This window comes from Lagopus muta, chromosome 2 (assembly GCF_023343835.1).
Source record: "Lagopus muta isolate bLagMut1 chromosome 2, bLagMut1 primary, whole genome shotgun sequence".
Taxonomy (NCBI): domain Eukaryota; kingdom Metazoa; phylum Chordata; class Aves; order Galliformes; family Phasianidae; genus Lagopus; species Lagopus muta.
In genome coordinates, this window is record NC_064434.1 from 55,787,517 (window position 1) to 55,803,150 (window position 15,634).

At 43.5% G+C, this 15,634-nt stretch overlaps 1 long non-coding RNA gene across 1 annotated transcript; it reads left to right on the plus strand.

Moving 5' to 3' along the window:
* Positions 1–5,097: 5,097 nt before the first annotated feature.
* LOC125688701 (uncharacterized) lies at positions 5,098–10,499 on the plus strand. Its single transcript, XR_007374845.1, has 3 exons — positions 5,098–5,263; positions 5,395–5,610; positions 8,372–10,499. It is a non-coding gene; the product is annotated as an uncharacterized LOC125688701 (long non-coding RNA).
* Positions 10,500–15,634: the final 5,135 nt, after the last annotated feature.

Genomic DNA, 15,634 nt, shown 5'->3' on the forward strand with positions numbered 1-15,634 from the left:
CGTGCAGAGCGGTGCTCTCGGTGGCAGTGGCCGTGCCTGTCCGCTTGGAGTCACTGCAGCACAGCACCTGCCCGATGCCGGGCCCGCTGCTGCGCCTCACCGGCACTTCCTTTCGAATTCATTAGGTGATGTGCTTGAGTTGAAACAGGGCCGCGAAAGCTACAGTTTGGCAGAAAGCTGAGGAGTGTCTTTTTTACTTTGCAGAGTGAAGTAAAAGCGAAATGTTTGCGGGAAAAAAAAAAAGAAAAAAAAAAAAAAAGGAATCAGTTCGTTGCTTCCTATCTGGGGTTAGGTATGTGCTTGTGAGCTGCCCCACTGAAAAGCTGTGGCTGCTCACACGCATCCCTGTGTCTCTAGGCGTGCTCTTTGGCAGGGCTGAGAGGAGAGGAAATGGGGAAAATGCAACTTTCTCAATACCAAATGAAGATCCCTTGAAATGGGCAGAGACTGACAGAGTGCAGCTGCTGGGACGGGTACTGTCCTCAGACTGTTAGCTAAGGGCAGCTAACGGTGTGTTTTATTTCACAGAATTGACAAGGTTGGAAAAGACCTCCAATATCACTCAGTCCAACTGTCCACCTATCACCAGTATTTCCCACTAAACCATGTCCTCCCGTACAAGACGTAAACATGAGGGGTAATTTTAAAACTTCCAGCTTTGGGTCACTGCTGTTACACAGCCAGCCTCACCAGTACTGGAACAGTTAAATGAGATTAAACATCAGACATTTTAAACACTTGTTATAACTGATATGAAGTATTTCAACTTGCTATTTACCAAGCCAACATTAAAGTAAGTCCTCCACAGCAGTGCAGTTGGCAGAGACAGAAAACAGCATTCCAGTTGCGACAGTATTGAAACTGCTAAATGTATTATCTTTCAGTTTGCATGACTTCTAATGAGTAGAGTGGACACAAATCCATTTTGGAAGAAATTCTGTGTGTGTGTTAGAGATGACATGATGCTTCCTGGGCAGGAGCAGCATAGCTGTGTCTGTCATGACACAGCTGTCCCCCATCCCTTCTCATTTCCGATCCAGACATCCATAACACACTGAAGTACCAAACAAGATGTCTACAGCACTGCTGTTGCCCCAGTTGCGACATCTCTTTTCATCTCAAGTGTTCCTCTGTAGCAGTGACGTGTTTGCTTCTGAACAATATTCTGAGTCATCAGAGAAATGCGTATTTTGTTTGTTTTGCAAAGAATTGAAACAGAATACAAAAGTGATGCTGAGTGGGCTGCAATTGCAGTCTGCAATTCTCTGGGCAATTCCAGAGGGATTGCGGCAGTTGTTATTTAATAGCGTTTGTTGGAATGGTGAATACGGCTTGAAACGCTGAGCAGGATCGAAGCTACTTCTCTGTGTCTCATAACAACAAGAGGCAGCTTGAAACTAACTGCAAAATGCACATTGAATCTTGTCATTCTGAATATGCAAATTCTCTGTTTATAGATGCTACGAAATTTACAATTAGAAAATTGCTTGGCTGTTAAAACAAAATACCTTTCAACAGCAATTGCTGCATAATTATGTGCTCACATATATTTATTGCTGCATTGATATGATTTTCTGCTTAGGAGTGATTCATTTACTTTTCTCAGGGAATGTGAAGTTGTTTTTAACACCGAAGAGCTAATGATCGGCAGCTTATTCTGCTGACAGTGGAGGATCCTGTCTTGAATGTATCAGTAAATGTGTCGTGTTACCACAAACCAGGACCACAGTATCTTGCCGTGTTTTGAGTGTAAAATAGCTCATGGTGCTGTGCAGAAATACATCAAAATGGAGACTTCCACAGATTTTATAGAGATCTGAAAACCTTTCACACACAGGTATTCAGGAAAAATGGCAAATTTTGCTCCTTTCTGGAAATGATCTCAAACACATCCCATAAATGTGACTCTTAGCAATGCAACTGTCAATATTTAATTATATCATCTTATTCTTAGCTGCTTACTTGATCTCAGTGATGCTTTCCATCTGAAACTTGTCTCTGCTGAATGCCGTGCTTTCTATTATCTGTGTAACTAAAAATGAGAATACGTATTTGACATGTATGTGGCAAAAAACGTATTTCATATGTTTTATTTAGCTCCTTTCCACCTTCTCAATCCAACCCCCAGTCTGCATGCTCTCTATTTCTCCAGGAAAATATTTTCAGATGCATGACATGTCTGGAGGTGTTCTCATACTTGTAACTTCAGCCTTGTGGTGATTTTGTAAGGAGCTTGAAAGCAGAGTAGTTGAAGAATCTGAGATATTTCCAAAAAGTACAGGTCCAAACAAATAAGAACACTTTGAAGTTGATATTTAAAATGGAGATATAGCCTTTAATAAACTTCCATAAAAGTGCAGTCACTTTTCAGAGAGCTGTTGTTGCAAAACTATATTAACTGTAATTTAGGATTGTTTCTACTATAAATCTGGTAATTTGGCTCTTTTAGAAAATGGTAACAGCTTTAAATTATCCAAATGAACTGCATAACAACATTTTTCAAGATAATTGTCGCACTGATTTTTTTATTTGCTAGATAGAACGTACTTGATGTACTCAATGTTCAACAAAATGCAACTTTAATGAATTAATGAATGGGTGAGTACTGTAAATAGACAAAAACTCTTCTTCTGCCTTATCAGAATCACTCTCAGATGTGGAAGGCAAAGAGATGCATACGGTGAATTCTAGTTCATGTCTCACAGTGAAGCAACCTGCCATTCAGTAGCAGACAGTGAGCTGCTCTCTCTTCTCACCAGTGGGAACAGCAGCCTGGGGTTATCGCTTCCTGGAAGCGGGAGGAGGATTAACGAATGAAAGAATGGGAAATATCCCAAAAAGGCAAAAACCCTTCTTTAGCTTTTCATGTCAGTGTGAGTATGTAGGGGAGGATTATGCAGCACAGGAATTCTTGGGGAAGGGCAGGACTAGGATGCTCATGGAGATCTGCTGCCAGCATCCTGCAGCCCAGAGCACTCCCGTGACACTCAGAGGAACAAGTGTGCACTGATTTTGGCAGAGGATAAATGTGCTCGGAGGAAGCCATAACTGAGTCATGGCATTACTAGAATGCCTGCTCTGGCTGCGGCTTCATGGTGTATGGCACGTGGAACAGGAGTTACATTGTTCTTCTCCAACCAGGTTTGTAAAACATTTGTAAGATGTTGTGGGTAGGTTCATCTGTATGCAAAATCTCATGATGCTTCTCCGTCTTCTGCTGCTTTGAAAGGATGGACAGGTCTGTGGGATGGAGGTCTGAAAGTTGCCTAAACCTATCAAAGCACAGTGGAAAACCCTGTGCCATGACCCCTCAGTTTTTTGTTATTGTAACTGTGTTAGGCAGAGTGCCCAGTTTGTCACAGCCTAAGAGCAGGACTGCATTTTTACCAAAGCCACTGACCAACCCAAAATGACAGACACATCCTCCTTATGCTCAAGTAAGATGAGGGATTCGTCTGAAGTTGTAACTCTGAATCCACTGCAGCCAACAACAAAGCCAGCATCCTCAATACAATGAGACTGATTAAGCCCTCCAAGGAATAAAGCCCTCCCAGGCATAAAGCGACCAATGTAATCTGCGACTGGAGATACAACAGCCTTGGTGGTGGGCAAAGCCACATTTCTGACAGAGCAACCTCAGGGAAATCATCTCCATAAAGACAAGTTTTGCTTTGATTGCCATAACTTTAAAAACATTCCCTCACCTAAAGAGAATTACAAAATATGAGGAAATTGAAAATTACATCTAATGAACCAATTAAAATTTTAACTGGTAGGAAAATGTTTACAGTTTTCAGATGAAAAGTTTTCAGTTTGCTTATTTGTTTTCCAGGTGTTTTTGTTTTGGTTTTGTTTTGTTTTTTAATGATGATAAAGATAATGGTCTTGAAGATCTTAAAGAATCATAGAACAGCCTGGGTTGAAAGGGACTACAAAGATCATCTAGTTTCAACCCCCCTGCTACGTGCAGGGTCACCAACCGTCAGACCAGGCTGCCCAGAGCCACATCCAGCCTGGCCTTGAATGCCTCAGGGATGGGGCATCCACAACCTCCTTGGGCAACCTGTTCCAGTGCATCACCACCCTCTGTGTGAAAAACTTCCTCCTAATATCTAACCTAAACCTCCACTGTCTCAGTTTAAAACCCCCTTGTCTTATCACTATCCACCCCCATAAGCAGCCATTTCCTCTCCTGTTTATATACTCCCTTCAAGTACTGGAAGGCCACAATGAAAAAATGAATCTGAAAAAATCTGAGAAAATGTCTCCTATGGAAGTTTTCAGTTAACCAAGCCCAGCAAAATTAATTTTCTACTAATAAGTGTTAGGAAATTAAGTTTATCGTCTGCATTTCAGATCATTAAAACTGCTGAAAGCCCCAGACTTTATATCTTTATGTAACAACAATCCAAAGAACAAAACTTTTATTTATTTTTCCATGTGACAAAAACAAAGCTCCTCAGACCAAAGCTGACTTTCGCCAGCTCTAGAATGGGATTGTTTCTGCCAGATTATATGCATGTGTATTGACATGCACTACTGTGCTGCCCTGCAGATTTGCAAAATTACTCGATGATTGTGAAGTCTGTGTCCCTCTTCAGACTTTGACAGCCTTCCCCATGCCCTCCAGCGCCCAGCTGCCACTCGCTTGCCTTGCAGTTGCTGTGATATTAATGCTTTTCTTCAAAACTCCCACACAGCAATGATGCGAGCACATAAAACCTCAGCTTCCCCTTCTAAATCTGATGGGATTTTCTTGCCTGCAGAGGAGATGGCAAGCTGAAAAAGTTGACCCCTGTGTTCTGCCCACCAAAATAACTCCCAAGGTTTGCACAGCTTTTAAATGAAGCTCATAATATTATTCTATTTAGAAACACATTATCTTTTTTTAAAATATATATACAATTAGTGGCCCAGAGTTCTTTACTATTTCTCTAAGTTGCTGATGACTCAATTTTTTGCAATACAAACTGCTTCTGTTTTTGCTTGGGATCAGTCTGATAGCCGGGTACTGTAAGATTTTTGTTTCTCTTGTTATTCAACAGTGTGGGAGGTGAGGCACGCACTTTTTCAGTGTGGACTCATACATATCTGACAGGCTGGACCTTGGCTTTTCATCTGCAGATCCCCAGAATATTTTTGGAGCCATAACTTGCCACACATATTAATAAATAGAAACCTCTGCCATCAGGAGAAGAAAAACAGTGAAAACATAAGAGAAGGGAGTTAAGAAGCTTTGTATGCAAGATCTTTTGTTAACCCTGTGAGTATGAACACTACAGTAACTTGCTGACCTTTGTATTATTTTAAATATCTTCTTCTAAGTCTTCACTATCAAGCCTGGGCAGAGGCTAGCAGCCAGAGTAATTGGTTTCATTTGTTTCTTTTCTGCAGGCTGGACAAAAGCTGCGGTCTGTAAGTGACCACTTGAAAAGTTCTTTCATCAGACCGTAATTGCACAAAGAGGAAGCACGTTTCCCAACAGTACCAATGAACTGCATCATCACTGGACAGTGAAAAAAGTGACTTCAGTAGCTCTGATATTGAATGGCACTTAAGGCATGGAACAACAGTTTTAAACATCTCATCCCTCCCTACTGATGTAAAAAGGTAGGAAAATAGAGTTAGGATTATCATTTGCAGAGAAAGGAAAAACCTCGGTTTCCTGCTGCAAGCCAGCAGAAAGCTTATTCTTGCCTAAGATATTATATCTTATATATCTTGCCTATTAATGCCTAGCACCATTTCATACGTTTTTGCTCACAGTAGGCTGAGCAGTGTGCCTGCTCGGTTGCCGTGGATGGGAGCTGCTAAGTGTTATGTCACACATAGCTGTGCAGCACGTCCTCATGCTGAGCTGGGAACTGATCCCATGGTCAGCCGGTGACATTTGCAGGGGCTGGGAGAAAGCGGGGGCAGGCTGACTCATTCTGTGTCTCCTCTTCCTCCCGCTTGTGTCTCCTGCTCAGGCTCCTTTCAGCCTTATTCATGAGCAGATCACTGAGGAAAGGGAATGGGGAAAGTTATTTGCATTCCAACATAACATTTAAAAGCGATAAATTACTGGCAGCTATAAACAATCTCCTCGCTGATGGCACTGCTCATAAAAATCTGTGTTTGTGTGTTGTAGTGTATTAGCTTGTGTGCGTGCATATTCAGCCTTGTGGGATTTTTCTCCCAGTTATGACAACAATAGTAACTCTTCTGGGCTCCAAATGCAATGTCCAGTGCAACAAATATTTGTTGCTTTTTCTGGTTGATGTAGGTTTGACTCAAAAATGGTGTCACTGCCACTGCTTTGAGCTAAGTTTTGGCTTTCATCTAGGAGAGAAGATTGTGAAGCCCTTAGCTAAAAGCAGATGAACGGGAAAAACGTTTGAACTGCTGAAATGGACTGTAGTCAGGAAGATACACATTCTGAGTTACTGTTGAAGAGGAGTATGCAGAGGGAAAAATGAAGGGGAGGATCAAAAACATAATGTTTGCTATGTGTTCACAGATAAGCTGACTACTAAGAGCTTGGGAGCTGGGCTTGCAAGTAGGAGGAAAACTACTCTGCTTCAATCAGTTCTGCAGTCCTAAAGATGCGACTCTGGGAGCAAACTGAGGGTGGTGATGGTGGTCTGCACCTCTGCTGTGCAGTCTTCCGTGGTGGTGATGCATATGAGGGGGTGAGAGTAATGCAGTGATCTTTCAGGCTGGATTCCTGGGATCCAGTGTTCCAGAGTCCTCAGCTCTAGCATTTATGAGGTTTGAAGGCTTTGATTACCCACTTTTGCAAGAAGAAGAGAAAAAAAAAAAAAAAAAGGGAAAATCCCTTGCTGCTGTGCCAGACTGAGCATCACTCATGTGTTTAAAAGTAGTGTGTTGGGTTTGCCCAGCTGCCTACCAGAGGGGCAGGAGCGTTGTAGGCTGCCACTTTGTAACCAGATATGGAAATACAAGGGAATTGTCCTTGCCCCAGAGGTGCTTATTGCAGGAAACACTGTCTGGAAGAGTACTCAGCTTGAGATTAGCTGTGACCTTGAATGATTTTTCCCACGTTTTCAGATGTGTGGATAACATCATACGTAAGACCCTTCCAGGCCAAGTGTTGAGAAGAGAAATCCTGCTATTAGTAATGAAATCTCCAAGCATGATTAGTGTTTGCAGCCTCCAAATGACAAGGCCCTTCCTGCCTCCAGCTGATTTCAACTACAGTGTCACAGCTCCTCTGCTCCCAGGGCAGCTCCTGCATGGGAAGACCAAGCATGCATGGCAGGTCCTAGCATTTGCTTCCCAACTAATTGGCAAATTGCTAGTGAAAAGCCACCTGGGAGGCAGTGTCAGGGCTGGAATGATAAAGGAAGTCCACATCATGCTGAATTCCTCCTCAGGACAGGCAGGGCTGTCTTGCCACACAGGCTGTACTGAGACCCAGCTAATTCACCTCATCACAAGCTGAAATTTGGCCTATCTCAGCTTAGAGCACTTTCAGGGCTAATTTCACTGGGAAGAAAAGATGTGATGTTCTCGTGCTGGCTACTGGGGATCCCCAGAGTAGTACAGTGTGCTCCAGGCTTGCTGTATCTTATGTTACCCTGGGTTTCTCCACCCTCCTGTGAACACTGGGGCTGCCTTCACTAGCACAGATTGTTCCTGAGATGCTCACATTCCTGTCAGATCTTGGGAGTACTTTTAAAGTGATTTAGAGAGGAGTAGGTTAGGTTGTGTGAAGATTTGGGATAACAGCATGACAGAAATGCGGGCTTGGGCACTGGGAATTTCCAAGAGGAAGCTGCAGTTCATAGAGAATTACCCTTCAGCTCTGCTGGTGGAGAACAGCAAATTCATGAAGCCAGTGGATTAAAGAAAGGAATGCTATGTGTGCTGGCAGATAAACACCTGCATATTAACCTGTGGTGTAACGGGACGCTGCTGAGCTCTGCATGACCCCGCAGTGCTGAGTAGCACGGTCTGGTTGAAAACCTGAGCAGTAAGAGGCAGCCCTGGCAGCCCAGAGCTGGCTGGGAGGGACGAAGCAGGCCCGGCAGATCTCCATGAGAAGCGCCACTCACGCGGCAGGGAGAACGGAGCAGGCCGAGCCTGCGGTTCACATCTCTTTGTCAATGGCATCCAGCCCCTGGCCTTGGGAACTGACTGGCGGCAGTTTGCAAATGTATGTGCTTGGCTGGGAGCCTGCCGCTGCCTTTGTCCTCGCTGCGCAGGGGGGCTAATAGGGAAGCCGGAGCGTGTCATCTCCGACTGCCACGGCTTCCAAGCAGTAACATGATGGGCAACTTTTCAGACAATATCCAACATGAACATTCAAGGCTGAGCCTATTCTTCTTCTAGACACCGGTACTGACTGATTCCACATGCTGTTTTCCAGACTCGGTTGCTGTAACAAGCTAGAGCCATGAATGTGGATCATCACCTTCCTGCTGGAAAGGCCCAGGGAATCCAAAGGAGTTGAAACCATTTGTGTTGTTAAAAGCTCAGAGCTTCCAAACATTATGTATAATGCCGTAGATGCAAAGTAACAAGATATTTGTAAGGAGTTTCATATTCATATAATAACATATACTCAATTATTTGTATTTAAATCATAGAATCATAGAATCACTCAGGTTGGAAAAGACCTTAAAGATCATCAAGTCTAACTGCAACCTAATCATATCACCCTAAATCTAACAACATTCCACCAAGTCCCTGAGCACCACGTCCAAACCATTTTTAAACACATCCAGGGATGGTGACCCAACAACCTCCCTGGGGAGCCTATTCCAGTGCTTAACAACCCTTTCTGTAAAGAATTTTTTCCTGATATCCAACCTAAACTTACCCTGGTGTAACTTGAGGCCACTTCCCCTTATCCTATCACCAGTGAGAAGAGGCCAACCCCACTCTTGCTGTAAGCACCTTTCAGATATTGAAAGAGAGCAATAAGGTCTCCCCTCAGCCTCCTTTTCCCCAGATTGAACAGTCCCAGTTCCTTCAGTCGCTCCTCCTTTTTTCATTCTGTCTTTCAAACCTTTTTCCTAGTGTGTAAAAGCAACGTGCATGGATGTGTATACATTTAAAGGAAAATTGTGCCGTGTTTGCACCATGTGTGAAGATGAATTAATTACACTGCAGAGACTGCTTGAGATGGGAGTGATTATGGCAGAGGAATTGTGCAGCATCTCTTCACTCATGGGGAAATTTGAATCAGGTGGTCATAATGAAAAATCTTCTGGAGCTTCTATTGAATTTGAAGATTGAAGTGAGAAATCTGTTTTTTCTGGAAAGAGCGGAGGATAATTCTTTTAAGATTTGCTAATGGGCTAAGACAATGAATAGAGAGGCCTCGTTCCTCTTATATTTGATAATGGATCCCTCTGGTTCAAGGTAGTCAAGCTTCAGTGTTGCTGCTGCCTGCCACTATCCTCTCTTCTCTTCCAAAGCATGAGCTGGTGGATTGGATGTTGTGGAGCAAGGCAAATGGAAGCCTTCATAAAGAAACAGCAGGGGCTGGACACTTATGAATTGAGAATTGAGAATTATATCTAGTCTGACGAGTGCATGACAGCCTTGATTGACCTATACTGGTGATGGTCCTGTTTTGAGTGGGAGATTGGATGAAATGACCTCTGGGAATTCCTTAAAACCAGCACAGTTCCAATCCAGGAGTCCTGACCTGGCAGAAGCATGTGTTGCCTACTTTTACAGTAGGGTACAACTCTCCTAAAATTATGCTTGGAAATTCTGCTGAGTTTGGTGCTCTCTTACTGTTTTCCTATTGCTAAAACCATCTCAGGACAGCTCAGTTCTAATGCTCAGTCAGCTGGGAAGGCTTTCCCTAGGTCTGTCCTTCAGCTTCCAAAAATGTCTGCAGAGGAAGTGGCAATGGAGAAAAGCCTGAATTTCAAAATTGCTTCTTTAGAAAAATAAAGGTTGCAGTGTCATACCCGTGCCTGTAAGTGCTGTCAGGTGACTGTGAAAGGACAGACATTTTTTGGTACTCCAGTTACAACTCTAATTTCCTTTGCCAGAACAGTAGTGGTAACATTTGATTTGCAAATCTGGCATACAGGCACCAGCCCAGTTGAAAACAATCAACAGAAGCCATTTCCTCTGTGCAAGTAAATATATTGACATGTGTTGACAATAAACAGATTTTGTGTACTTTTGGAAAGGCAGACAGCATCCCATGTTTTAACTGCTTAGCTCCTCTAAAAGACTATACAGGAAAATATCTTTCACAGGCTATAGAAGGCTGTTCAACTTTCATATCTCTGGAGTAGTTATGATTTCCTCTAATTACAATAATATGATTTTTATAGAATATTCCTGCTATATTGAGCACGACAATAATATGTAAAAAAAGTATGCATAAAGCATATGCTTTAAGATATGTGATGGAGTTAGGATTGTTAAGTAATATTTTTTTAACCTGTTACTTCCAGTTAAAATACGTAAATTGTTAGTAATGGTTTGGAAACCGTTTGTCAACTTTGTTTTAAGGCATTCATTTCTTGCTGAATGAATAAACAGCAAAACTATCCTTTTACCATTGTCAACAATTAGAAATAAGAGACTTTGTAAAAACTGAGACTCCAACTCAGTGAGACCCTAAATTCAGTTTCACCACTTTTGCTTTGATACCCACTCATGTGTGGGCAGGCACAGGAGTGCTCCATGAGTGCAAAGTACCTGTTTCACCCAAACCTCCTGACAGGGAGGGCTCCTGCAGTGCTTTCCTATCACCTTCCCTGGGCTCCTTTTATAGTTTTGAGGAATTATCAAATTAGGTGCAGACTTGTCTGACAGATTTAGGAAGCAGACCCTGAGAACGTAGCTTGTGTGTAGTGGGTTTTCTGGCACAGAGCAGAACAAGGAAAGATTTCTGGATCTTGCCCAGGTCTCTGCTGGAGCTTCTTCACAGGCCACATGGCACTGCAAAGGAAGCAGAGGCTGCAGACCCTTCCACTAGCATTCACCTGTCAGCATGAGGTTGTGGCAGCACATCTATATTAAACAGAAATTGGAACAAATCCCTTAAATAGCTCTTCCTTGTAGGGCCGTTGCACCCATGTGCCTTTGGGTTCCCAACTGCTTAGGTGGAGGAAGAATAGCAGTGATTTTTGCAAAGAGTTACATCTTTGTAACTGAAGTGCTCACTTCTGGTTTGGGGCAGTATTTAAAGGCCAGGGAAGCAGACTGAGCATGTGTGTTATCTGAGATGGGGAGTCTCCCTGCAGAAAACGAGCCATCCCAGCTCCATAGTGATCATTAGCAGTTTCCTGACAAGCAGATTTTCCAGTACCTCCCAGCATCTCACTCCAGCTCTCATCAGCACTGCAGCTTTGTCAGGGGCTCTTTTCTGTGGCAGTGTGGTGGTATTTCCCTCTTCTCTGCTCCAAAGAATGGAAAAATTACTCAGTACGATAAAATAGGCTTTTATCCACCTTCACTTTTGAAGACTTATGCTGTTTTAGAACATGAACGTTGTAACCCCCCGGTGAAATCCTCACTTGCAAAAAGATGCAGTCCTGGGATAGTTGCTCGCCGCAGTTGTCAGTGCCTGGCAAAGAGCAATGCGTGCAGTGCTGCTGCGCTTGGATGCACTTGCAGAGACAAAGACCGGGTGTCAGCCTCTGCCTGGGAAGTCAGAGACTTGGTGGCTCTTGTGCTGGAGAGATGAGTTTAAATAAAAACAGCATTTTCAAAGCAGGCTCTTCATAAAGAGATCAGCATCGTGGCAGCTAATGACACTACTGCACACAGGGTTAGCAGTGACACACTGACACCTTACTAAGAATTTTCCTCATTTCCTTAATTGCTGTTAACATAAGCAGCCAAATCTGCACCCATTGTAATTGCATTCATGCCATTATCTGCTAGTATTGCCTGGAAATGTTTGTGGATAGAAACAGACTCTGAGTGTGTGGGCAGGCTATTTGCTAAAGGCATTAATTTACTAATTAATGAAGTGCCAATGCACCTATTTAGCACTACTTCGCTAAAACTGCTTCCTGGGCTTCAGCTGCTTGATGTCGAGGATGCTGCTAACACCACGCTGAACTGCCACACAAAGCTGCAGTGAGCCACTCTGCATTGCTTTCTTGGAGCAATGGCTTCGCATGAGCTGCTGCCCTTGGGAGACTGAGAGGCATGTCCGTAGCACCAGAATATAAGGAATATCTCATGTTCAAAAATTTGGATTCACATCATTTTCAGCTGTGTCTTACAATTTAGTTAGAACAGGTGTTGTGCAGCACAACTGAGTCTCTTCCCCTCCTTTTTAGATCATTTCAGTCAAAATTTGCACGGTTTTATACTGAAGTTTTTGAAGAGTAAAATTGAAACAGGAAATATTTCCATTTTTGTGAAGGAGTTTCAGGTAACGGTATGGCTGTGGATAAAGGTAGGAAAAACCTTACAGAAAATATTTCAACTCTCACTGTTTGCACTTTGTTGTGTCTAAAAAGGAAAATATTTACTGAAAAAGACATTTCTCTTTTGCCAGCACCCTCACATTTCAGAATCGTCATTCGAATTAGTTGTAGAAAAAGCAGAAATTGAGCTGCCTCTCATTTCAAGATGCCTGAGAACAAGTTCCTTGGTGAGGAGAAAAAAGAAAAAAAAGTGCCTTTGAACCCCAAGCTGTGGGGAATAATGGTACTGCGTCCTCTCTAAGGGTCTGCCCAAGAGATTACACTTTAATTTAGGATAGCTTTGCAGGGCGTACTCCCTCTCATCTCCCTGGGTACCTCCTTAAAAACACCCATTTTATCTCATTTACTGCCCTGTGCAAATTGCCGTGCACTCGATGAAGGCACTTCTCTGCAATCCTGACCTGCGGCAGCAGAAGAGCGCGGTGCGTTCAGCCTGCTTACAAACAGGGAGCAGGGTGCAAGCAGTTTGGGTCAGCGTCTGCACACTTTCTGCTCGTGTTCAGATGGAAAGCACTTGATGAAATACATAATTTGCCCAGATGCATTCAGAGTATTTGTGCATTATTTTCGCTTGCACTTGCAATTAAAATAATCAGTTTAAATGTTGTATGTTTCGTTGAGAAAGCCCAGTTAGAATCATTTAAAATATTTATCTTCTTTGCTGTGGAGCTAAGGGGCAAAATTATCTCCTGGATGTACAGAGAACACAGCAGAGCTAGGTATGGTAAACCCAGAGCACAACAGCCATTGCAGGCAAGTAGAAATCCCATTATTTTTGCAAAAAGAAACAAAGCTTTTAATAGAAATTCAGTTCTAATTTCCTCAGCCCGCTTATTAAGCAAATAAACATGCTAATAACAACAGATTGGGTCAGAATTTAGCACAGACTTGGTTTTATAAATCAAACAGATAAAGTAAGTCATACATTTGTATTTCTCTAAGCATCTAACTTTCCCAAGTTACATTTGCAGTTGCTTTAGTCCCTTTGGCAGACACATTAAATGTTACCCATGCTCCATCTCAAATGATGCAAATGACTTTGCAGAGCTATTTGCAAAGCACACGAAACATTGCAAGTGATGCAGTGTTATCTGCGTGCGGCTTTACTGTGAATATGATTGAATTCTTTGCAGCACAAGAAACAACTAGTTATTTTACTGTGCCAAAAGATTGGTAACTATTTATTTACACATTTATTATTTGCTCCACTCTGAGAATAAAGAATGAGCCTGAACTACAAAAGCTGAGCCTGCATGAAGGCCCATCAGTCTCTCCACACTTCTGCTGTCAACCCTATTATAGGGGAAACATTATTCAAACTGCAGGCTCCAAACTCCCAGGTAACTAGAGACAGCAGGAAGCTCTGTTTGATATCAAGTATATTCTTTATCAACCTTTTTGTTGTGATGGGAAGAAATGATCGAACTTTACTTTCATCTTGCTCTGTCCTCACATCACCCAGTAGGTGAATTGCTTTATTGGTGAGCCTTGGCCAAAAGCTCTTTGATATACGCTGCCCTTTGCAGCCATAAATTTTCCATCTTTCAGACAAGGTTTGAGACTTTCCCTGTCCTGCTATTCTATCCCTAAGCGATCAGACGCTCCTTTCAGAATGAAAGATGAGCTTTCACGGCAACTCTTGGCCCTCTCCTAGGTACCATAAAATAGCCATAATTTGATTTTCCTAGCACTGATCAAAGTTGTGGGTTTCAGACCAAGACTTATCACCTGCAGGCAGGCTGGTGCTGTGCCTCGCACCAGCACAGCTGCGGCACAGAGGGCAGTGAGCTCATGTTGGAGGCACTGCCAAGCAGGGCAGTGGAGGCAAAAACTGGGGTGTGCTGGGCATGGACCCATGCTCATAGGATGCACCTAGCCTGGCCAGCCCTGGCATGGGGAGCTGACAGAGGTACCTGATGAACTACTGTGCCATGTGTTTTTTGCCAGCATTTGAAGTGACCACAGGCAAGGATCTGCACCGGCTCTTAATTTTGTGGCAAACAGACAGGAGGCCTGGTGATCCCAAGCTACACACGGGACTGTGAGGAAAAGGTCCTCAGTGCTGGCACAAGCTTGCCATGTGGCCTTGAGCAAGTCACGCAAAAAGCCCTCATGCTTCCCCAGGTCTTCAAAGGCAACAGTGTGATCTTTGTCAGTCCCAATGCTCCCCTCTCAGACTATGAAATAGGGAATGTAACTGAGCGCTTCCCACTGAGTTGCAAGGGAAGGCTGCAGTGGCAGTGCTGGCGTAGGAGCAGTCCGCATTCTGGGCACACCAGGCACTGCTGAGGGTTGTTTCCCAGGGACATGGTGAGAGGAGCCAGCTAAGAGCTGGCGGCATCCTGCCTTCACAATTAGATGTCTGTGGTTTAATAAAGACAGCTGGGGAATTCTTTATTTATTTCTCTCCTGGAAAAGACTGATGAAAGCAATTTTTTCTCAGTTTGGCTGAAACATTTCTTTGACAGCTTTTGAGTTTTCATTAAAAATGAAAACAAAAAATGTTGTTGCTTGAAAACAGCATGAAAGCCTTTTGGATAGCCATCATAGTAATGTGGGAGCATTTCAGCTCAAACAGGAGTTTAGAAAGAAGGTGGTAGGCCAAGCACATCCACTTTAACCCCAGACTCCCACAAGGTGAAGAACCCACTGCTGTGGCTTGGTATTCAGGCCGCCATTTTATTTCTCTGCAGTTTCACCTTCACAGTGTTTTGGTGGAGAACTACATGGAAAAGGGAGCAAACTGGAAAGCCCTGAGTTAGGCCACATGCTATTCCCGAGTCACAGTGCCTGCCAGCTCTCTGTTGAGGGTGCCAAGTTGGGCAGAGTCCAGTGGGCCAGGAATAAATACATTCACATAGCCTCTAAGCGAGAATGGAAGGATGACAGAGCACCTGATTCACTGTCTCTGTGCTAGCAAAGGGTCCTTCTGTAGTGAGGATCGCAGAGCTGGGGAGCCAGGACTAACCTATTGGTGGGGAGGATGCCAGCCTTCATGGCTAAGCACAGTCTTCAGTGGTGTCATCCAGATGGTGCTCTGAAATGGTGTCAGTTTGCAGAAATACAAAGCCTGCACACTTAGGGAAGGTCAGTTAATTGGAAACACTGAGCAAAGCATGCCCTGACCACCCACACCTAAGGTGGCTACTGCTTTTCAATGGAAGGACAGTTTCCTCCATGTACAGCTCCAACAGCTGACAGCTTTCATGTCCATG